General features: G+C 37.4%; 1 protein-coding gene and 1 pseudogene across 2 annotated transcripts in view; both read left to right on the plus strand.

The window, feature by feature from the left end:
- RASGRP1 (RAS guanyl releasing protein 1) overlaps nt 1-26,241 on the plus strand; it is an 80,458-nt gene that overhangs the window by 7,987 nt on the left and 46,230 nt on the right. The window lies entirely within an intron of this gene.
- On the plus strand, nt 13,057-14,833 carry LOC119532182 (annotated as a pseudogene).

The raw sequence follows: 26,241 nt of genomic DNA on the forward strand, positions 1-26,241 counted from the left end.
CATTTCTGAAGGCCTTTCCCCCAAATAGCCAAGCCTAATCCATTCCCTTCAACAGATCCTGCAAGGGCAAAAACATATATTGTTTTCTGAAATATGCTGAACCAAATAAAAGTGCCTTAAGATCCAAAAACTGTTAACGAGTCCCATTGAGTCTTACAGTCTTTTATTTATCGTGTCGCATTGATTAACCCCTAATTGCATTACATTGTTCTGGCAGTTCACAAGAATTACAGTGACCAATTTCTATTGTTTTAGAGCATATGATACCCAAGAAATGCACTGTTCAAGACAAATATAAAAAGGACAGGGCAGTGATAAACTAAGGTGTGCAGGAAGAATATGTTCTTTATACCACATAGAGTTTGAGTACGCTCAATTCAAAGATGAGGAGGTCAATCTGGAGAACAGCTAAGGTTTGTTCAAGTCCCTCTTGGGTCCACACGAATGCTGCAAGGCAGCAAGGTAAGATCTCGGGTTTTTGTGCAGTTTCCTGTCACAGAATTTACATCAAAGAGACAAAAAAAAAAACATTCTATGTCTGGAGGGAATGGGAGTTGGGGCCTTTCATCTACGATTTTGAGTCTTCTTGCTCATTGGTTATCAGTTGATGTATATTGTATGTGAGGCAGGCAGAGAGTGAAGTTGGGGATTGGTGGTAGGCCTTATAACAATAAGAAAATCTACACCGAAATATATGCTTGTGCTTCTGTAGGTCTCTTAAGAGGCGATCAGAGGCAAGTATAGAGGTGAGAAAATGCTTCTTTTGAATCTTACCTTACTATGTTCTTCCCTCAGGCATGCACAGAAAAGTTTTGCTTTAGAATAGAGCAATCTAGTTTAGTCTTTTGTTAATGAGTCTACGTGTTTTAATACCTGTGAAAGGAAAGGGAAGTAGATTAGATGTGCAGAAATTATTATTATTATTATTATTATTATTACTATTGGGTAATCACTTGCTTCAGATCCTGGTTTCAACCAATCTTCCCACCACTTAAAAAATAAAAGAAGAAAAAGATAACCTGTTTGGAGAACATAAAGACTCACTTGTTAATTTACTTTCTATTGTTCTCTCAACATTGTCTTCATGCATATGCTTTTAGAAGGATTGAATTGCTAGATCTGCACTGTCCAATATAGTAGCCATTAGCCACATGTGGCTATTTATATTTGCATTTAAATTAATTAAAATTAAACAAAATTTAAAATTAATTTCCTCAGCCTGACTGGCCACATTTCCAGTGCTCAATGGCCACATGTGGTAACTGCCACTGGGCAGCGTGGATAGAGAGCATTTCCATTGTTGCCAGAAAGTCTCTTGGACAGCACTGTAGAGGGTACTCAGTTGACTTGAAGGGGAAAAGCAGCAGAGAGGTTTTCTGAAAACTGTGGGATCTGAATTCTGGTAGCATCTCCATGTAATAAGGGGGATTCTGCCTAAAGCGTCATGGGCATTTGGAAGTCTTTACTTATGGCCATCTCTTTACCATTATTAACCATTAATTACCCCCAACTGTTCCAGAGGAAGGACTTACTACAATGCTTTCAAGGATGGGGTCCAGCATGTGCAAATAAGAGTTGTTTTGAAGGCCTCCAGCAAGCCTCCCAATATCACATACAAGGTTACAGATCTGTGATTCGAAACTTAGAGCCTTGAGTCATAGCTCATTACTTTAACCATGAAACAACCCACTCCCACCTTCTGTTTTAATCAGAGGTCATGCTTTACATTCTCAGCATATTATTGTTAGTTAATCTACTCTTCTACTGAGCATAATGAGGCGAATCATCACAACCTGGTACATTTATGTCAAATGTATGTGAATCACACCATCTGTTTCAGAGGTAGAAAAGACCTATGAGATCATCTGGGCATTTTAAAATTTTTCACTTGGTAAGACAGGTGTCAGCATTTGGGGTCAAACAGAAGGCTTTAAGTGTCCAAATTCACAAAGGTCTTCCCTTGTCCTATTCTGAAGGCAAAGCAACTTCTTACAGCATCAGAAAGATAACTGCAAATATGTCCCAGGAAGGGACCCTCAGGAGGCAGCCCTCCTGCTCCCAGGTAGGAAAAAACCCAACATCTTTGCTTACCTGTAAGTGTGAAGGGAAACATATCCTAACATCTTATATTTATAGAGTGTTGTTTATTTTTCTTGACATTCCATCTTTATTTTCTTTTATGCTTAATACAACTCAAGTATTATTATCTCCATTGAACAAATGAGAAAATGCCCCCAGACTAAAGGGAAAGAACACTGCTCGTGTTCTCCAATCCCTGTCCCCAGCAGCTGCTCTTGCAAGCCTGAGCTGGAGCAGTCTTGGGTCCCTCTCCTAGGACAGGCCCCCCTGCACTCAAGGAGATCTGCATTCCACCCAGGGTAGGCCTGTGCCTGTGCAATCTTTTGGCCACAAAAATAAACAGAATGTGGATGTCTGTTATACTGACAGTTCCATTCTTTGCACTCCAAGGCAACATCCACGTCAACATTTCCACCATGAAGTAACACTCAGACTAGTATTCTATGGTGCTGCAGGGCTGGAGGCATCTCTTACTTATGCCCTTTTCCCACGGGTCAGACACTTACAAGTAGGGGCTTAGTGCCAGAGGAGCCAAAGAGGAGCTTCCCCTGAGTACTCTCCAAAAGTGTCACTTTTCCAATGGATTTTTTAAGATACAGTATGTTGGCATAAAGATTATTAAGTCTGTAATGAAAACAGTTTGAAAGCAAACGCTCTCTCTTCAATCAGTGACTGAAACAGCAGTGGTAGGATCATGAGATGGCTGGAGAAGTTCATCTAAAGGGCAGCCCCCACCCCGAAGCTCACCTGTTCTGCTTCTACCTGGAGCACTTAGAACTGCTGGACTTCGGCCCTTGTTTCATAGGAACAGTAGGTTTGGACTGAAACCTACTTGGGGTTGTCCTTGAGAGGTTGGGAGAAAAAGAACAGGGGAAGCGGAAGAGCGTAAACAAGGCCAGCTTCATGGGCACGCAACCTGTGCAGATGCACAGGGCGCCACGCTTTGTTTAATGCTCTGCTGTCAGAGTTTTGAAATTTTTAGTAATCTTTTAACAAGGGACCTCACATTTTATTGTGAGAGTTCTGTAAACTATGTAATCAATGCTGAGTTATAGTAACTGGACCAGAGGGCCAAAAAAAAAAAAAAAAAAAAAAAAAAAAAAAAAAAAAAAAAAGTTGTCATGTACTGAAGACACAGAGGATAATGTGGGTTTATGTCTTATTTATTTTCTTTAAAGGGAGATAAAATTGTGTGAGAAAAAATATTTTCATTATCTCCCATCGGTGGTTGGCTGCACTGGCTCCTACCAGCTCCTAAGAGCAGATTAACTTGTTAGGAGTTTTGTAAGCTGGTTGCTAAACACTGCCATCATTAAAAGTTGAATTATATAAACTTGCAATAAAAATATATTTTCATGTAGGTAAGAAATACTCAAAACTCATGACTTCCTAATATATTGCCACATTTTACTATTATCTCTGCTCTTGAACTTATTTGTATCTACATGGTGTAAAGGCTCCACAGTGGTGTGCTTCTATGCATCTCTTCTCAGCAACTCGTTCAGGGAAGTCATGCTAGTAGCTCGACATTCTCTATGTTGGGAGTATTTACGATATGGAAATTGACAAATGCTACTAATCAGGTCTTGCTCCTCAACTCCACCCCTGGAAAACCTGTTGTTAAACATTTAGCAGCATACCACTGTCTCCCAGGTCTTGAGGTGGGAAGGGAACCTAAAACTGGAAGATTTATTTTGTATCACCTAATTGGGAGAAAGTAATAATTTGTTGCCATGGTTTTGCTTCTTTCATCTAAGTATCTTGTAAAACAACTCTCTAGGCATTCTTCAAAGGAAAGGAACAACATACCTTAGAGATGAGGAAATCAAGTATCAGTGAGGTTGAGCAATTTTCTTAAAGATTTGACAGTGAAATTCAAAAACTAAAACTGAGAAATTTCATTCTCAAGTTGAAGTTATCACCTTGGCTTTTGTTTGTTTTTTTTCATTCATCTCTTCTAAAAATTCTCCAGGATTAAACCATCCTTTGGAAGCCAACCAAACAAACCTCATTGTGTGAACTTCTGTTGATGGTATCATATGCTGTATCATATTTGTTTCTGATTCCATTTGTTTAATCATTTGCCTTCACTTCCTGCCTAGTGTGGTAACTCGTTATATAACCAAGCTTTTGTGGAGTGGTTTTGTGTAAGTTTGTTTGCTAATTGTATTTCTGATTTTGTGAATTGTCTGTTTATATCTTTTGCCCATTTATCACTTGCCTCTTTTTTTTTAGAAGACAAAAGCAAAAATATGAATTTATTTAAATGATTAAAGCAATTGTACCTGTTATTTTCTTCCCATTTTTTTTATTGTGAACGTTAACATACATACATAACAGTGATAACTTTCAGTGTACAATTTCACAAATAGAGAGCAAATCTCAAAGAATGTCATGGGTCACAGTTCCACAAGTTCAGCCATTTCCATTATTGTAAAATATAATACACATACAGAAAGGTTTCACCTCTTGATATACAGCTCAACAAGCAGTCATGTAGGTAATTTTAAAAATTCTTATGGGTTACAGTTCTGCAATTGCAGTTCTTTCCTTATTATACAATACAAGGTATATACAGAAAGGTAAAGCTCTTCAAGGCACAATTCAATGAGCAGCTAGAGTATCACTTGCTTCTTAATGCTTCTGTTATTAGCAGTTTGCAAAACTTTTTATATAAAAACATTATTAAGCCTTTGAAATTCATTTGCTACGGACACTTTTCCCCACTCTCATTTCCATTTTTATTTTGATTGGGGATGTTAATGGATAGAAATTTAAAAATTTTATGTGGTTAAATTTGTCCATGTTTCTCTTTCTTTCTTATTAATTCTAAACTTGACAAAATTTTCCTACTCCAAAGATTTGGTGAATATTCAATTGTCATTTTAGTTAAAATTTTTATTAAATCCAGCATATAATTCCACATTATATACCTTTGTAGTTGATCAATAAAAGTTTGCAGTAAGTTTTTGCTGGAGAAAAAGACACCTTCAGTTCTGTTTCTGAGTTAGTTGTTGGCTTAAAACCACAGTACTTGGACAGTCACTTTGTAGCTCAAGACCTTAGTTTTGCCTCATTGTCATAATGTCGAAATGATTGAAAATAGCTGTGAGATGGTGTAATGAGTTCTTAATTAGGATTTTGAATATGAAATTGAAGAAAGTTCATCAGGATATGGATGTTTAAAGAAAGTGCTTTTGATCTGTTTGTAGCACCAAGAGGTAGAGACTAGAAAAACCAACCAAATTTAATCTACTCTTCTAAATTATTAATAAGACACATCTATATGTGTCTTAATTCAATTTTTAATATATTATTCTGGTAATAACTAACTTATTGGGTATTTATTATGAATACACTGTGTTTGTATTAATGCTTTTAATATATTTTCTCATTTAATTCCCACTATTTCATAACTTCTTGTACTTACAAAGTCTAACTGTAACTCAGCTCTCATATATACTTTGAAAATGTTAATAACTTTAAAAATTGCTCATGATCACTACAGAAACCTTAGAAAATACAGATTAGCAAAAAGAAGAAAATTGCCGTCACCCCTTCTACCACCAAGAGCAAGATAAGCCTATCAACATTCTTGAGTGTATCTTTCTAGATTCTCTCCTGTGCATATTTATATGTACTATAGTCACATTTAATTTTTGACAGTAGATTCACTATAATAAACTCTTTGCTTTCCATAATTCACATTTTAAACAACTGTGATCTTGTAATCAATATTAGGATTTGTAAAGAGGTGTGCTAGCACACAAGGTTGTTATTCTATTCTAAAAGGAATTGACTAAAAAAAAATAATTCTGACATAATCCCTTCAAATATGGAACATAAAAGTGAAGGTTGCTTGGCAACTGAAATGATGCTAACGAGGAATTAAAGACATTACAAGAAAAGAAGAGTAGTTACACTGTTCTTTCCAGTGCTAAATGCTAATTGCAATCACTGGGGCTGATTACCATTGTAATAAATGAAGGACACAAAAAAGGCTCCCACTCAAAATTCTAGGTGTGAACTTTTTTTTCTTTTTAATTTGTATGGGGAAAGTCAGATGGGTTTTGTGGAGGAGAGGCTTTCCTTTCAGATACAAAGGAAAACATCTTTTGTTTTTCCTAACTTTCTAAAGGAGTCTTAAGAAGTAACAACTTAGAGAGACATACCAGCAACACAAAGGTGCTATAATTTGGAACATCTGTGATTCTTCTGCCGCACAGAAAAGATGTTGGGCAGTGGTGTGAGGGACCTATTATTTCTGTTTTGGTTTTTCCCAGAGGGTGGTCAAGAACCCTGGGGAAATTGCTGAGGTTCTTACCAGAATCTTCAAGCAGAAGATGCTGCCAGCATGGAGCTTGAATAGGGGAGACACCAGTGATTAATTGAAATGGACAAATAGGGACCAGAGGGAATATTCCTGAGAGGGAAAAGGGAAGCACAGATTGCCAGTTTTGTAGTGAAGAAGAGAATGGCATAACCACAGTAGTAAGGCAGTTGGGGGTGAAACCTTCTGGGAAACTGTGAAAAATATAACCTTAAACCAGAAAGTAAGACTTTTGGGGATGGAGAAACAAAGAGAACTGTCTGCCTTCCTTTCCCAATCTTGTAGCTAGCCTCCCTTTAAGGGGAACACAGGGCACTTAGCAAGCCAAGAAATGTCCCAGAATTATCATTTATTATTCTGTTTTATTAGAGTGTAGTTACAGTCTTCAGAACAGCCTTAAATCTGATGAGTAATTAGTCATTTTAGCATTTGCATTCACCTATTTAATGCCAAATGCATAAGGTCTTCTTCACTTTCCCTCCCATCCATCTCCCAGTTCATTAGCATCGAGGGTTCCAGATTTCCTCCATCCAGACCTGCCCTGTGGCTTCACTGTTTACCTCCAGTCCCAGACCATGTAGTTCAGATGAGACAGCGATCACCCTGATGTGCTGGGTGCTTCCCAAAAAATAGCCTCAGTGCCCATGCTGCCAGCCCAGGGCTGTGTCACGGCCGAGCACTTGGTTTCAGTGACCGACTCTGGGGTCTACCTGACTCTGTGGCACTGCTTAAACCCCAAAGAAAGGGCTCCCACCTGTAACTGCCTGCGGTCTCCCAGCTGCCTGCTCTCAGTGGCTGAGATTCCCACTACCTTGTCAACAACCAGCATTGTCTACCTGAGATGGACTCAGCCTCAACTAACTGAGAAAGTGCCCTATGGGTTAAGAGAGACTTACAGACATTTCCCAGCCGTTTACAATGGGTGGAGAAATTGTGTGTGCATGTGTGTATGTATACATTTATGATATAGTATAGTATTTTATGGTTATATTATATATACATGGAAATGGGGACACAGATATTTTATTATAGGAAGTTAGTATTGATTTTGTTTTTAGATATATTAGTGGTGCATTGGCTTTGCTTTTTTCCTAAGAGACTTTAAATTTTAGAAATATATACCGAAATATTCCCTAATGAAATGATACCATGATATCATACTATGAGAGGCGGGACACAGCAGGGTGTAGGTGGGCCAAAACTGGCATATGCTGATCATTGTTGAAGCTGTGTGTGTCCATGGACAGTCCTAAATTGTTTTGCCTTCTTTTGTATTTTCTTATAGTTTTCCTTAAGAAGATCTTTTTTAAAAAGTGTCCTCAAACCTAAGAAAAATAGGTGATTCAGACTTACAGAAAATTCAAAGAAATCTATTGCTCTTATTTTCTTGAGTGATGAAATAGAGTAGCCGTAATTGTATTAAAGGTAAGGGGAGGGAAGTAAAGAACAAAAATGGGTACTTTAGTGATACACCATTGAGATAACATATTCTTGTCCTCTACTTTACATCCCATGTCACGTTCAGCCCATTCTCCACTCAACATTGAGAAGTTGAATTTCTCAGTATCCAAAAAGAAACATACACACACAAATTAGAAACTTTAAACTTCAGTCCTGCAGAGGCAAGAGTTGGAGTTAAGTGAGAGAATGTAACACCCCTTCCTGCATCACCCGCCCCCCTGCCCTCACCCACCTGGCTTTGATCAGGAAAATGCTGTGTACATGACACAGCCTGGTATCAGCAAGGCAGTGAATGGGTGACAGCCGGAGACCATGGGAGGCTACACAGCACCACGGTCTTTGGAATCCAATCCTGACTCTGCCATTTACCAAATGTTGGCCTAGGCAAGTTATTTTACTTCCATTTTCTCATCTGTAAAATGGGGATAATAATAGTGAAAAATTTTAAAGGTTGTTTTAGTTTGGGTGAAAATTAAATAAGGTTGTCTTACTTTGGGTTTTCCCAGAAGCAGATTCTGAGGCGAGGATTTGAGTAGAAATAGTTTACTTAGAAGATAATCCTAGGAAAAACTGGTAGGGCAGTCAATGGCAGCTTATAAAGAGGGTGTTATCCAGTGAGTTACTATGTTGAGAGTCAATAGAGAAGATGCTCTTCAGGGTTATCACACCCAAGGCCAAGGAGCTGGGGTATTTATACAGCAATGCCCATCAGTCATTGATTGAGGGCCACTCCTAGGGTGTTTTAACTCTCAGCACTTCTGGCCTGTGCTGCCCACAGGTGGGGGTGAAGGCAGTCTCCAGGGAAAGGCTTCAGGGGGGTGAATGTCGGCTGGGCATACCCTATGATGTTGAAGCCTGAGAGAATAGAGGTGACCACTGACAGGGTCTACAAAGTGATACATATAAAGTACTCAGTTTTGTGCCTGGTGAAAACTAAATGCTCAATTAATGTTAGATGGACAAATAGAGGGTGCATAAAAATCCAGATGAACAGATTCACTGCTGGTTAATAATCATACTCAAAGTATATGCATAAAGATATGAGTATGGGTAGATGTCATACTGCAGGCATCGTATAACCTTTTATCATTGTCTCTGGACATTTTCATCAGACTTAAACACCATCCATGTTTTTGATAGACACAATCTGGAAGTAGTAAGTGCATTAGATGAAAATGAAAGTTCAGAAAGATCAACAGGGCAGAATACACAGAGCTTCAAAAAAATAAACAGTAAGTCTTGTAGTTGAGTTAAAAAAAATATCACCTCATATTTGTTCTAGACGGGGAAAAAATTAGATCAATTGCAATTCTTGTGAAAAATTCAGACGGATTTTAGTAGATTGTAAATTCAATATGAGCCAATCGTGTCAAGCATCTTCCCAGAAAGTTAAAATAACCTGAGAAGGCATTAATAGCAATAGACTATCCCGGTTAAGGGAGTAATATCCCATTGAATTCTGAGGTCCAGTCCCAGTGCTGGCACATAGTAACTTTGTGAGCATAGCAAGCTTCTTAAACTTCCTGAGACTCAGTTCCTGTTGACATGTAAATTAATACATACTTAATAGGATTTTGTGAAGTAGATATCTTACAGAAAGTTAGAAATAAGGTATATAAAATGTTATAATACCGTTACACGTAGATACTTAAAAATGATAGCAAACATTATTTCTATAGACTTTTCAAATGTTAGTGTATCACTCCCTCAGATCAACAATGAAAACTGCCATAGGATCCAAAATCACATCATGGAGGTGCAAGATGAAGAGATCTGGTCAGAATGGCTGTGTCTTTGATACAGTTACTGAAATGATGCCGTAATAGACATGAGCAGGTATGATGAGCCTAGTGGATAGTGCTGTAATTCAAAAGTTTACATGAAGTTGAGATAAATTTATAGATGTCAGGTAAGCAAGACCTAAAAATAATTCTCTCATTTTTAAAAATATTGGTCAGGACATGAACTACCTTAGGGAATTTATTAGAAGGAATCAGTATATTTCATATAAATAAACTACAGGAAGAGAACAGGGTACCCATAGGTACAGACTAGAACACCATCAGGAGACACTAGCATGTGTTCTCCCCCCTTCCCCCATCTCTCCTCTACCTCCACCTCCACCTCCACCTCCACCTCCACCTCTACCTCCCTCTACCCCTATCTTTATCTCTCCATGTCAGTAGATCATTCTCTTTCACTGAAGATTTGTCTCTTCCATAGGTAAGGAGCATGGCACCAACAGCTGCAAATTCTGCAGTTCTTACAATTTGATATTTAATATTTTTTCCTCTAATTCAATGAAAAAATGCCAGGAAAGGACTCTGGTTCAAGTGGGATCATTTGGCTACTGCTTGAATGAATAACCAGTGGTCAGATGGTTGCAGCCATTTAAGAATGCAGCCTTTCTCTCTGGGACCCCATGATTGAAGTTGGGATAGCAGCATTTCTCAAAGGAAGGCTGATGTACCGGGCACACAACACAATTTATCTTGCTTTGCACCAAAATCTGTCCGAACTCCAGAGTGCAGTGTTATTGGTCTGTGGGTTCTAAGAAGGGAAAGGAAAGGTTAGAGAGAGTATAAAGGAGAGAAATAGTTAATAAATGATATAAAAATAAAACCTATGAGGATATAAGATGACTGAACCTGAAAAGGATGTAAAGAAACAGTTTTCCTTTCTTGTTGCCTTAATAATGTCAAGTATATGTATGCCTTAATAGTGTCAGGCTTAGAAGAGTTAGAATGAGTTTTTACCTTTAGAGGACAAAGTGTAAATAGGTTTAAATTTCAGTGAAGACCTGGAATTTTCCATTTATGAAGGTATTAAACATCAAAACAGGAACTTCTAGTTTGAGTCATAATGTAATACAGGATTGGGTATTGGAATTATTTTCCTGCTGTAAATAACTATAAAACTGGACAAAATATGTGAAGCAACTATTTTCACGCATTGGAAACAGACAACACAAGCTTGTGATTATTGAGAAAAGGAGAAGATATTAGTTGAAACTCACCACTCACCTTGGCTCTCTGCCTGGGGGCAATTTACAAATCCCGGTATAGGAAGCTAGAGCCCAAGGAGCAGCATCTTGCCTGGCAGAGGAAATAAAGTTTTTATTTAGGGCTTCTGGAATGTCTAGAATTTGCTGAGTTGGGTACTGATGAGGAGAAATCTAGTGGGATCTCTTTTAGTCTTTGGCCAAATACTAATCTGCGCATGAATGTGGTGAGACTCCATGATGTCTGACAGTAAATAACTACTGGGGATTTGTGAGCCAAAGGAGGTCTCACAGTCTGGAAAGTATTACAGTTCCAGTCAGCCAGAATGTAGAGACATGACACCTTGAACTTTCAGTTGAGACATGAAAAAGCCTACAACACTGGAGTAGGACTACTCTGGCCCTAGAATAAAGGCTACTCTTAACCCACCTTAAGGAAGCCTAAATCCGAGCCTACACAGAATTAATCTAAGGCTCCTGTAAATTAAATAACTCTATAAAGGAACATGATCTGGAGTCTCAACATTGCATTACAATGTGCAGCCTGTAATAAAAAATTATGAGACATACAAAGAAGCAGGAAAATGTGACCCGTAAGCAGAAGAAAGAAACAGTCAATAGAAATGAACTCAGATGACACAAATGTTGCATTAGTAGACAGAGACTTTAAAACAGCTATTAAAAATATGTTGAAGGATTTAAAGTAAGGTGAACAGATGGGTAATCTCAATGGAGAAAAGGAAATGATAAACGGAACCAAATAGAAATTCTAGAACTGAAAAACATAATATTCCATATACCATATACCATAATGAAAAATTCACTGGATAAGTTTAACACTGGATTGGACACTAATCAGTGACTTTAAATACAGATTAATAGCACAGAGAGAAAAGGCTAAAAAATAAAATGGCTGGAGTTTAAGACAATACGATTAGAGCTTATCTGGAAATGAAAGGGTCTAGAATAGCCAAAACAGTCTTGAAAGGAGGAACATATTAAGAAATTTTACATTACCTGATTTCAAGACTTTTTATAACCTATGAGAATCAAGACAGTATGGAATAGGCATAAGGATAGACAAATGCATCAGTGGAACAGAATATAAAATTCAGAAATTAATTCGTAGATATGGTCAATTGATTTGCAACAAAGGCACCAAAGCAAGTCAATGGAGAAAGAAATGTCCTTTCAATAAACAGTTATAGAACAACTGATACCCGTATGAAAAAATGAACTGTGACCTGTATCTCATACCACACACAAAAATAATTTAAGATGAATCAGAGACCTGAATATAAAAGTTAAAACAATAAAGCTTCTAGAAAGAAATACAGGAGAATATTTTTGCAGGCTTGAGGTAGGTATTTCTTAGGACACAAAAAGCACTAGCCATAAGTGAAATATTTAATAAATTGGTCTTAATAAAAAAAACTCATCATAAGACACCATTAAGGAAATGAATTGGCAAGCCACAAAATAAGAGAAAAATACTTGCAAGGCATACCTTTGGCAATAATTTTTATTAAAATTATATAAAGAACTCCTGCATCCCAATAATAAGAAAAATTTGATACTATTAAAAGTGGGCTAAATAGTTGAACACTTCATAAAGAAAGATATATACGTAAATAAATAGTAAAAATTTCCCTAACATCAGAAACTATGAATCAAAATCTCAATATACCACTGTACATCAAATGAAAAGGCTAAAATTAAAAGACTGACAACACTGATTGCTGATGAAGATGTGAAGCAGTTAGAACTCTCATATTTCACTGGTTGGGTTGTAAAATGGTACTACCACTTTGGAAGACTGTTTGGCAGTTTCTAATAATGTTGAATATATGTCTACTATATGACCAAATTCCAAATTCCACTTCTAGGTATTTCCTCAAGAGAAATGAAAACATATGCCTATGATATGATTTGTATGAGACTGTTCATAGCAACTTTATTCATAAAAACCCCAAAGTGGAAATAACCAAATATTACTCAATATCAAAAAAAAATAAACAGAATGCCTACAAATAAACAGAATACCTATTCATCAATAAAAAGGAATGAACCACTGATAACTTTCAACATTGGTAAATCTCAAAAACATTATGCTGGGTTCGGCCATTATTCTGGGCCTCAATGGCCCTGGCATCCCATTTCTGTCTCATCTCCTGGTATCCGGTGTGGAGACCGTGGTACCCCAGGCTGGAGCTGTGGTGGGAGCTCCCAAGGATGTTGTCCAAGCTCTAAGGCAGAAGTCAAGCAAGGATTGAGGGGGCCTGGAAAGGAGCCTTTTCTTGAATGAAGACAATGATGAGAGAAAATTGGGCCCACAATGCTCTGAGACAAGAAAGTCTTGTGAAAGGGAAGGATGATATCTGGAAATGGGGAACCAGCCTCCAATGGAGCAGCTCCTCTGTTTGGGAGACTTCTCACCTGCACTTTAGACAGTTACATTACCTTGAGACATCTGGGCCCCAGGAGGCTTTGGCTCAGCTCCAAGAGCTCTGTCATCGGTTGTTGAGTTCAGAAGCACACACAAAGGCACAGATCCTGGATCTGCTGGTGTTGGAGCAGTTCTTGAGCATCCAGCCTGGGGAGATTTGGACCTGGGTGCAGCTCCATCACCCCAGGAGTCACAAGGAGGCTGTGGCCCTGGTGCAAGAGCTTCAGAAAAACCTCGACGGATCAGCACTGAAAGTTTCAGTCCTTACCAAAACCAGGACACTCTCCAGCAGGGGATAAGCTCTTCAGGAACAGCACTTCCTCCTGCATCTGGTGGCAGCCCAATGTCCACTGAAACTTGCCCACATTCTCATACTGATGCAGTGGTGTTCAGCCTCCAGGATCTTCAACATGATCCTCCTGTCTCTGAAACTTCTGCCCTCTCCCAGGAAGAAAACCCAAGAAATCAATTAATGGCACTCATGCTTCTAACAGCCCAGCCCCAGGAGTTGGTGATGTTTGAAGAGGTGTCAGTATGCTTCACTTCAGAGGAATGGGCATGTCTGGGCCCAATTCAGAAGGTCTTATACTGGGATGTGATGCTGGAGAATTAAGGAAAAGTGACCTCCTTAGAATGGGAAACCATGACTGAGTATGAGGAGGTGACATCAAAGCTAGGCATTTCGCAAAGAGCCAACTCCCATATAGGAACATCCAAAAGGCTTCAAGGAGGTGTTCCCCAGGTTCTTGACTTTGAGCACAAGTTTGAATGGTGCAGAAGCAATTCATTGGAGGATGGAAAACATTTTGAACAAATGCTGCTGGAGCAATTGGATATATATATATGTATATATATACAGAACCTCTACCCTCTAAAAAATTAACTCAAAATGGATCATGCATTTAAATGTCAATGTAAAACTATACTTTTTATAAAAAAAACAAAATCTTCAGAGACTAAGCAAAGATTTCTTTCAACTTGACATCAAAAGCGTGATCCATAAAAGGAAAAAAAATTGATAAATTGAAGCTAATCAGAATTAAAATATTTTGCTCCATGAAAGACCATATTAAGAAGATGGAAAGATAAATTACAGATAGGGAGAAAATACTTGCAAATCGCATATCCAACAAAGAATTTGTATCTAGAACTTACAAAGAATTCTCAAAACTTAGTAAAACAACAAATCCAATTAGAAAATGGTCAAAAGGCAAGAAAAGACATTTCACCAAAAATGCACATGAAATAAGCTCATGAAAAGATGGACATCATCATTGGCTTTTAGAGAAATGCAAATTAAAATCACAATAAGATATTAGTACACATCTATCAGAATGCCTAAAATAAAAATTGGTGATAACACCAAATGCTGGTGAGGATGCAGAGAAATTGGGTCCTTCATATATTTTTTGGGAATGTAAAATGATACAGCCATCCTGAAAAATAGTTTGGCTGTTTCTCATAAAACTAAACATGCACTTAGCATATGACCCAGCAATTGCATTCTTGGGCATTTATCCCAGAGAAATGAAAACATGTGTTCACACAAAAACCAACCCATGAATGGTCATAGCAGCTTTACTTATAATAGCCCAAAACAAAATGTGGCATATTCATACCATGGAATACTAATCAGCAATAGAAGTGAATGACTTATTAATACCTGAAACACCTTGGATGAACCTCAAAGGAATTATGCTGAATGAAAAAGCCACTCTCAAATGGTCACATACCACATGCTTCCTTTCATATAACATTCTCAAGAGGACAAAACAGTAGAGATGAAAAATAGATTAGTGACTGCCAGAGATTAGGGATGATTGGGAGTGGGAGATGGGTGTAACTATAAAGAGGTAGAACCAGGGAGATCTTTGTGGTCATGGTACAGTTCTGGATCTTGATTATAGTGGTGTTTACACAAATCTACCCATGTGATAAAATCACAGGTGTGTGTGTGTGTGTGTGTGTATACACACACACACATATATATACTTTGTATCAATGCCAGTTTCCTGATTTTGATATTGTACTTTAATTATATAAGATGTCACCATTGGCAGAAACTGGGTGAAAGGTACAGGGAACTTCTCTGTGCTGTCTTTGCAACTTCCTGTGAATTTATAATTAATTCAAAGTAAAAAAGAAAAAAAACATACTTGAGAGCCATAACCAAATGCAGTATGTGAACCTGGTTTGGAAAAACAAAATTATGAAACATTTTAGGACAGATGGGAAAATCTGAACATGACTGCGTATTAGATATTACTAGGGAATTGTTAATTTTCTTACTGCTGATGATGGTATTGTTATTTTAGAGAATATCTTCATTCTTGAGGGATGCATGTTGAAGTATTTGGAGTAAAGTGTTTTGATGTCTTCAACTTAAAAAAAAATTTTTAAGTCCGTATAAAGAGCCATAGCAAAATATTAATTACTGAATCCAGATGGAAGTTTCAGGTAATCATTGTAGCATTCTTTCAACTTTTCTGTAGCATTTACTGTTTTCAAAATAAAGTGTTTAGGGGGAAATTAAAAACAAAACAAAAAACATTATGCTGCATGAAAGAAGCGTAACAAAAGGCACATACCGTCTGATTCCAATTATAAGAAGTTCTAAAACAGGCAGAACTATCTGTGATTTTAAAAAAATCAGAATAGTGTTTGTCTAGTAGAGAGGAGTTGGAGAAACTGGGAAGAAACATGAAGGAACTTTCTGGGTAAGAGAAATATGCTGGATCTATAGGGGGATTGGGTTACATAGATGTAAGTATTTATCAGAAGACATCAAACTGTATATTAAGAAAAGTGCCTCTCAGTGTACCTCAATAAGATAGAAAAAGTGATCTTAAAAAATAAAACCACACCAAAACATGCTACCAATAAAATTGGTAGAAATACCTTATTTTGAGTGGGGAGAAATCCCCTTTGCACACTCTGTGCCCGTGTGGTAGAGCTTGCTAGAAGGCAGAGCAGGAACCTTGAAGGTGGCGGCTGATGAAGAGTAAAGCGAAGTTCTGCTTCACCTCTGGTTTGATCACTGGGGTTCTTCTGTGATTGTGTGTTATCAGCTACATGAGGGCTGAGAGGTGAGAGATAAATAGCTAGTAACTCAGGAACCAGAGCCCCTTCTATGATTCACCAGGCAAAGGGTAGGGAGATTAAAACCCTACCGAAAAAAACTTCAGATAAGATGGCAGAGTAGGAAGCTCCAGGACTCAGTTTGTCCTCCAGGGCAGCTAATTAACAACCAGGAACTGTCTGAAACAACTGGGGGATCTGGAGACCAGAAGTACTCTGTATACCTATCCAGGGAAGAAAAGAAAGAAGAGACTGATAAACTGCACTGAAGTACTGTGAGTAGAACTCTCCACACTACAGAAGCTAGCACCCATCCCCCACTCTCACAGCAGGCCGCCTCGGGATCCAGCCCCTGGTTGGAAATAAAAGTCTTCTTCCATTTGGAATTCTTATTCATTGTTGGTGGGACTCTATAATGGTACAGCACTCTGGAAGACATCGATTAGATATCGAGTTGCCCTTGGATAGAGCAATTTCACTTCTCAATATATACCCAGAAGATCTGAAAGCAGTGATACAAACAGATACCTTCATGTCAATGTTCATAGCAGCAATATTCACAATTGCCAAGAGATGGAAACAACCCAAATGTCCTTCAACAGTTGAGCAGATAAATAAAATGTGGTATATACACACAATGGAATACTATGCATCAGTAAGAAGGAATGAGGTCGTGAAACATATGACAATATGGATGAACCTTGAAGATGTAATTCTGAATGAAATAAGCCAGATACGAAAAAGAGAGATATTGTATGTTACCACTAATGTGAACTCTGTGAAAAATGTAAAATAAATATTTTACATTGTAGAATGTAGGGAACATAGAGATAGACAGCAACTAGTGAAGGGGGAATGATAATCTAATAAGAACAGATAAGCTATTGAGGGTAATTTCATTGTTATGGGAATGCTCAGGAATGATTATGGTTTGCAAACTTTCTTGAGTATGATAGGGTCATGTTGGAAGCAATGTAGTTATTTTAGGTTATTTGATTTTCTTATTCCTTTGTTTTGTTAGGGATTGTAAATTTTCTTGGTATATGGTAGGGACATGTTGGAAGCAATACAATTATTTTAGGTTATTTGTTTTTCTTATTGTTTTGTTTGAATTGATTTTTGTTTTGTTTAATTTTTGATAAAGTAAAAAAAAGCTATTGCATTAAAAATTGCCTTCAATGTAGTAATTTGAGGTTATTTGGTTTTTCTTATACTTTTGATTATGGTTTGTTAATTTTCTTGGGGTATGGTAGGAACATGTTGGAAGCAAAGTAGTTATTTTAGGTTATTTGTTTTTCTTAATCCTTTGCTTTGTTTTGTTTGAAATATTGTGGGATTTTTTTGTTTGTTTTAATTTTTCAATAAATAAAGTTAAAAAATTAAAAAAAAATTTTAAAAAAGTCCTCTTCCTCCAAAACAGGGTTGGGGGCCATGACCAAACACTGATCATGGGTTTTTATTGGTGAATTTGGGTCACTGAGTCCCAGCTCTGAAGGCTGCTACAGTTTCTACCAGCCAAGACAGAAAGCAGCTAACAACCTGTGATTGTGATTCAACCTCACCCCCAACAGGGGTCAAAGCAAGGATGATTTAAAGACACAGCGCCTTCTTGGCACTGTGCTGAAGGGCAGCTCTTTCCCAAGAAAGTGGGGGTGGGGCATGGTCCAGCACTATTCGCAGGTTTTGATTAGTGAATTCATATTGCTGGGTCCTGGCTCTGAACTACAGTTTCAGCCTAACCTGGACAAAAGCAGCTAGCAGCCTTTGTTTCAACCATGCCCCCAACAAGAGGAGTCCATTGAGACTTAAAGACTTAAAGGACCACAGGGAACAGTTTGCTGAGGAGTGTCATCTGCTGGGCAGGCCAGGAAAGCCCAGATTCAGGGAGCTATAAAAGAGAAGTTTGACGTACTTCCAAGTCTCCTCCCCAGGGCACTCTGGAATGGGTCTATGCCCCCTTCATGGGACCCTGGCCCTATTTTGACTGGGAAATACTAACTTGGGTAAGTCCTCTCCAGGGTGACCCTCCTCTCAAAATTTGCCCTCCAGGCAAAAGCTGCTAGAGACAATAAAAGGAGTATTAAAAAAACTGTAGAGGCAAATAAAAAACAAACAGAACAGATCAAATTTCCCAGAAAATAAACAAGGGTAAGGAAGCTTTCTCCTGGGGGAGAAACAATCACACAAATAATGCAGTCTCAAAAATTGTACCATATAACCAGGGCAAGAATCAGATGAAAAAGAATTGAAGAAAATCTGATCAATTTAATACGGCCTGTTCTAATGGTCCAGCAAAGGTTGAACCAAGAGTCAAAGAAGAACCTTAGCACAAAGCCAATCCAATAGAAAATCCCAGTGATGAGAGAGAAACTGACCTCCAGAGTAATCTTATCAAGGAAATCAGATGCCAAGACATCTGCAAAAAAATTACAAGCCATATTAAGAAACAGGAAGATATGGCCCAGTCAAAAGAACAAATTAAAACTTCAGAGAAGACACAGAATTTGGGACAACTAATCACAGATGTTCAAACAAATCTCCTAAATCAACCCAAGGGGATGAAGGAAAATATGGGTAAAGAGATAAAGAATATTAAGATGACATTGTGTGAGTATAAAGAAGAATTTGAAAATATAAAAAGAAATATAACACATGATAGGAATGACAGACATGATAGAATAGAGTACAGATAAACTAGAGGCATATGACAGCAGATCTGAGCAGGCAGAAGAAAGAATCAGTGAACTAGAAGACAGTGCAGTTGAAATCCTACAGACAGAAGAACAGATAGAGAAAAGACTGAAAAAATAGGGCAGGGTCTCGGGAATTTGAATGACAGCAGAAAACACACAAACATATGTGTCACAGATGTCCTAGAAGGAGAAGAGAATGGAAAAGGGGCAGAAAGAATATTTGAGGAAATAATGGCTGAAAATTTCCCAGCTCTTATGAAGGACATAAATATACATGTTCAAAAAGTGCAGAATAAATGCTAATGGACTTACTCTGAGATACATATTAATCAAAATGTCAGATGCCAAAGATAAGGAGAGAATCCTGAAAGCAGCAAGAGAAAAGTGATCATCACATACAAGGGAAATGCAATAAGGCTAAGGCCGATTTCTCATCAGAAGCCATGGTGGCAAGAAGGCAGTGGTATGATATGTTTAAGATACTGAAAGAGATAAACTGCCAGCCAAAAATTCTTTATGCAGCACAACTGTCCTTCAGAAATGGGGGAGAGTTTGAAATATTCACAGAAAAACAGAAACTGAGAGAGTTCATTAACAAGAGTTTAAAATATTCATAGAAAAACAGAAACTGAGAGAGTTCATTAACAATAGAGTTCATTAACAAGTATACAAGAAATACTAAAGGGAGTTCTGCAGGCTAAAAGGAAAAGGCAAATGAAGAGTTATCAGTAAGGGCAACTAAAAGGGTAAAAAGAGAGACAAAAAAATAAATAAAATAAAAGAGATGACATATAAAAACCAAAGGACAAAGTGGCTGAAGTACTTACTGCCTTTACAATAGTAATATTTCATGTTAATAGTTTAAACTCCCCAGTCAAAGGACACAGATTGGCAGAATGGATTAAAAAAGCATGATCTAACTATATGTTGTTTACAGGACACTCAACTTAGACCCAAAGAATATTAATATATTGATATTGTTGAAAATATGTTGAAAGTGAAAGGTTAGAAAAAGATATTCCATACAAGCAGTAACCAAAAGAAGAGCTGGGATAGCTACACTAATATCAGACAAAATAGACTTTAAATGAAAAACTGTTATGAGACACAAGAGAATACTATATATTTATAAAAGGGGCAATTTACCAAGAAGAAATAAAAATCATAAATATTTATGTACCTAACTAAGGTGTCCCAAAATACATGAGGCAAACACTGGCAAAACAGAATGGAGAAATAGACGTCTCTACAATTACAGTTGGAGATTTCAATACATCACTCTCATCAATAGATAACATCTAGACAGAGGATCAATTAAGGAAAAAGAGAACTTGAATAATATGATAAATGAACTAAATGTAACAGAACATTGCCCTCTGAAAACAGCAGTATATACATTCTTCTCAAGTGTGTATCTATCACTCTCCAGAATAGACCACATGTAGGGTCACAAAAGTCTCAATAAATTTAAAAAGATCAAAATTATACAAAGCAGTTTTTCTGATCATAATGGAATGAAGCTGGAAATAAATAACAGGCAGAGAACTGGAAAATTCAAAAGTATATGGAAGTTAAACAACATGTTCTTAAACAATCAGTGGGTCAAAGAAATTACAAGATAAATTAGTAAATATCTTGAGACAAATGAAAACAAGAACCCAACATACCAAAATTTATGGGATGCAGCAAAGGCACTGCTGAGAGGGAATTTTATAGCCCTAAATGCCTACATTAAGAAAAAAAAAAAAAAAATGAGCTAAAGTCAATGACCTAACTGTACAAATGGAGGAACTACAAAAGAATAGCAAAATAATTCCAAAGCATGCAGAAGGAAAGAAATAAAGATTAGAACAGAAATAAATGAAATTAGAAAACAATAGAGAGAATTAACAAAACCAAAAGTTGGCTCTTTAAGATCAATAAAATTGACAAACCTTTGGCTAGACTGACAAAGGAAAAAGAGGAAGTTGCAAATAAATAAAACCAGAAATGTGGGGGTGGACATTACTACTGATAGAAATAAAAAGGATCATAAGAGGATACAATGAATAACTGCATGTAACACAAATTAGACAACTTAGATGAAATGGGAGAATTCCTAAAAAGACATGTACAGCCTACACTGACTCCAGAAGAAATAAAAGATCCCAAGAGACCAATCAGAAGTAAAGAGATTGAAACAGTCATCAAAAACCTCCCAACAAAGAAAATCCCAGGAACAAATGGCTTCACAAGTGAATTCCACCAGTCATTCCAAGAAGAATTAATACCAATCCTGATCAAACTCTCCCAAAAAATTGAAGAGAAGGGAACACTGCCTAAATCATTTTATGAGGCCAACATCACCCTAATACCAAAGCCAAATAAAGATACTACAAGAAAAACCACAGACCACTTTCTCTTGTTGAGGATGCAAAAATCCTCAACAAAGTAATTGCAAATCAAATTCAACAGCACATTAAAATAATTATACACCAAGATCAAGTGGGTTTTATCCCAAGAGTGCAAGGGTGGTTCAATGTAAGAAAATCAATTAATGTAATACACCATATTAACAAAATGAAGGGGAAGAATCACATGAACATCTCGATAGATTCAGAGAAGACTTTTGACAAAATTCAGCAACCTTTCTTGGTAAAAACACTGAAAACTAGGAATAGAAACTTTCTCAACGTGATAAAGAACATATATGAAAACCCCACAGCTAACTTCATAGTCAATGGTGAAAGACTGAAAGCCTTCCCTCTAAGATCAGGAACAAGACAAGGTTGCCCACTGTCACTACTGTTATTCAACATTGTACTGGAAGTTCTAGCTAGAGCAAGTAGGCAAGAAAAAGAAATAAAAGACATCCAAATTGGAAAGGAAGAAGTAAACCTTTCACTGTTTGCAGATGACGTTATCCTATATATAGAAAGTTCCAAAAAATCTACAACAAAGCTACTAGAGCTTATAAACGAGTTCAGCAAAGTGGTGGGATACAAGATCAACACTCAAAAATCAGTAGTGTTTCTATCCAATAGTAATGAGCAATCTGAAGAGGAAATCAAGAAAAAATTCCTTCTACAATAGAAACTAAAAAAATCAAATATTTAGGAGTAAATTTAATCAAGGATGTAAGGGACTTGTATAAAGAAAACTACAAAACATTGCTAAAAGACATTAAAGATGCCACTTCTACACAAATTGATTTACAGGTTCAACACAATCCCAATAAAAATTTCAACAGCCTAATTTACAGAATTGGAAAAGCCAGTTATCAAATTTATTTGGAAGCATAAGGGGTCCTGAACAGCCAAAACATCTTGAAAAAGAAAATCTAAGTTGGGGGACTTACCCTTCCCGCCTTTTAAAGCATAGTGCAGAGGTACAGTGGTCAGAACACATTGGTAATGGCATGAGGATAGATATATTGAGCAATGGAATCAAATTGAAAGTTCAGAAAGAGACCCTCACAACTATGACCAATTGATATCTGACAAGGCTGCCAACACCACTCAATTGGGAAAGAATATTCTCTTCAACCAATGGATAATCATTTGCAAAAAAATGAAAGTGGACCCATATCTCATACTAAATAAAAAAATTAACAGAAAATGGATCAAAGTTGTGAATATAAGAACCAAGGCTATAATACACCTGGAAGGAAATGTAGGGAAGCATCTTCAAGATCTTGTTAGTGGGTAATGGCTTCTTAGACTTTGCACCCAAAGCATAAGCAACAAAAGAAAAAATGGATGACTGGGAGCTCCTCAAAATTAAACACTTTAGAGCATCAAAGGACTTTGTCGAGAAAGTGAAAAGACAACCTACTCAATGGGAAAAATATTTGGAAACCACATATCTGATGAGTGTTTAATATCCAGAATATATAAAAAATACTGCAACTCAACAGAAAAAACCCAATTTAAAAATGGGCAAAAGACTTGAATAGACATTTTTCCAAAGAGGAAATGCAAATGGCTAAAAAGCTCATAAAGAGATACTCAACATCATTAGCTATTAGGAAAATGCAAATCAAAACCCTCAAGAGGTATCATTTTGCACCTACTAAAATGGCCACTATTAAAAATAAAAAAAAAACAGAAAACAGCAACTGATGGCGAGGATGTGGAGAAATCTGAACACCCATTCATTGCTAGTGAGAATGTGAAATAGTGCAGCTGCTGTGGGAGAAAGTTTGGCAGTTCCTCAGGAAGCTAAGTATAGAACTGCCATATGATCCAGCAATTCCACTACTAGGTATATACCCAGAAGAACTGAAAGCAGGGACTCAAACAGACATTTATACACGATGTTCATAGTGGCATTATTCACAACTGCCAAAAGATGGAAGCAACCCAAGTGTCCATCAACTGAAGAATGGATAAAGAAAATGTGGCATATATATGATGGAATATTATTGGAATATTATTCAGCTGTAAGAAGGTATGAAGTCCTGATGCATGTGACAACATGGATGAACCCTGAGGATATTATGTTGAGTGAAATAAGCCAGGCACAAAAGGACAAATATTGTATTATCTCACTGTTGTGAACTAATTATAATAAGCCAGCTCATAGAATTAGAATCTAGAATATAAGTTATCGGGAGATAGTTTGGGGTTAGAGAAAGAGGAGTTGATGCTTAAATTGTACAGAATTTCTATTTAGGCTGATGATAAAGGCTTGGTAATGGATGGTGGTGATGGTAGCACATTATTGTGAGTGTAATCAACAGTATTGAACTATAGAGGTGAATGTGGTTAAAAGAGGAGACTTTAGGGTGTATATATTACTAGAATAAAAATTAAAAGATAAAACATAGGACCGTACAACACAGTGTACCCTTTTGTAGATGATGGACTATGGTTAATAGTAAAAGTATAAGAATGTTCTTTCGTGGGTTATAACAAATGTATAATACTAATACAAAGTGGTAATAATATTATGGTATATGGGAAAAATATACCTGATGTAAATAATGGATGATAGAACTATTTTAATAATCTTTCATCAATTGTAACAAAGGTAACTACTGTAAAAAAAATAGTCCAGAATTATTTTTAAATGTGTTATTACCAATAGAAACAAATGTTCTACACCAATGCAAGGTGTGGTTGGTGGGTTGGTGGTCTACAAGAATCCTATATTTTATGCATGATTGTTTTGTAAACTCACAACTTCTCTAATTAAAAAACAAAAACCTACCAAAAAGAAAACTTTATTCTATTGGGGGCCTGTTGCTGATGACAGAAATGTTATTCAGAAGACCCCCAAGAACCAAAGAGGTGAAATGGCAAATTAAATGGAAGGTTAATTCATGAGCCATGCCAGTCCAGAAGAGGGGTTAATTGAAATTTACTTATTTTACCAGAGTTGGTGAAATACTATAAAATAACTAATGTCTAATCCCCCCCATGAGGGTCCTTTCTCTGACAGAAGTGTCATTACTGATAAAAGGCCCAAGGGTTGGGTGGTGGAAAAGGGAAGGAGAAGTTTTTCATATCCCTGGATAAAATTCTCTTGCCCAAGCAAAGTAGAAGGGGGTCATCCCTGGGATTGAGCTTTTGTTGTCCTTTCACTGATCCTTAGAAAATGACAATCCCTAATAGAGACTTCCTATGCAACCAGGGAGCAAGGGAAAAGGAGAGGATGCCCAGATACTAAAGGCAAAACGACTCTTAATCAGGAGATCCTGTGAAGATCACAGAAGAATTGACTTTTTTGAAGGGTGTGAAGGACTTGTCTCTGGCTTCAGATATAAAATCTTACTTCTCAGAATAAGGCTGTGTGGTCCCTGGGGATAGAGAGCTTTGTCATTGTATAGTATGGTCCAGATCAATTACATTGGATTATGACTCTCTGCCTTACACTGGAGATTGATTTCTGATGTGTTTTTGATCGTGCTTTGGACATTAGAACTAACCAGAATGATCTGCTCATCACACATTTACACACACACACACACACACACACACACACACACACAGCCTCCCTAGCCTTCCCTTGGTGGTTGTGTTGCTGCAGGGGGTATGTGGTTAGGGAATGGTCTGCAAGTAGAAATTAAAGTTTAAGGTTTTTTAGAAATGATTCATCTTGAAAGAAAGACCTTATGTTGTAAGGCACCACAACTTGTCAATTTTAACAGAATGTCAGGTAAAAAGATACTGTTCTCTTTTTACAGATCATCTGTTTTTGCAGAATTTTGACAAAAAAGATCAGAGTAAAGGCAAATCCTTAAGTTTGTATGTGAGGCCCCCCAAATCATGACCCTGAGTTATGTTTCCACACCTCTCTACAAGTGCTCTCAAATGCAACCAAACTGGACCTCAAAATTTTTCCCAGATTTGCTTTTAACTCTCTCGTTTCCAAACCTAGAAACCATTTCTCCCCATGACGATACCCTTACTTCCATCCTAGTATGCCAAAATCTCACCCCTCCTTCCAGGCCCACCTCAAGTGCCACTCTCTTCATGAAGATTTAACCTTTTCTTCTAGTGAAATCTGGTCTTTCCAGTCCTCTAACTTGTTTGGTGTTTTGTTGGTACCTCCTCGCAGGACCTTACTCCATTTTGTACCATATTATAGACTATAGCTTCCTGACGCTTAGTCGAATGGGATCATGGTTATCTCTGCATGCCCTACAGTGCCTATCACAGCACTCTTTGAACGGAGAACCCTGGGCTTGTGATGAGAAGACCTAGGCCTGGAATTCAAACTCTGTTATGTGTTGGTGACATGATCCATGGGCCAGTTATTTATCCAGGAGTGATATTCAAATGACCTAATATCCGGGACAGTAGGGTTACCCGCAGAACAGGAGCCAATTGGATATTCCAAATATCAGCCTTGCCTTTGTACCTTCTTGTGTATAAAATGTATATAGTTCCACCTCACAGGGTTGTTGTGATGGTCAAATCAGATAATGCACGTGAGAGTATTTTGTAAAGCATAAAGTGTTATGCAAATATAAGTCAAGGTTGTTAGAGTATTTTCCAGGGCCCGTGTGTGGGTTGGTTGCCTTGCCCTCTCTCAGCATCACCTAAAGCCCTACTCCTGCTGAGAAAGGGCTCCTAGGAACAAACCAAGGACTTGTTGATAAGGCACAGCAGGACACACCAATTTGAGAAATCTTGGAGCCAATCTACTAGATCCCACAGAAACTCAGACT

This window comes from Choloepus didactylus, chromosome 4 (genome assembly GCF_015220235.1).
Source record: "Choloepus didactylus isolate mChoDid1 chromosome 4, mChoDid1.pri, whole genome shotgun sequence".
NCBI classification, from domain to species: domain Eukaryota; kingdom Metazoa; phylum Chordata; class Mammalia; order Pilosa; family Megalonychidae; genus Choloepus; species Choloepus didactylus.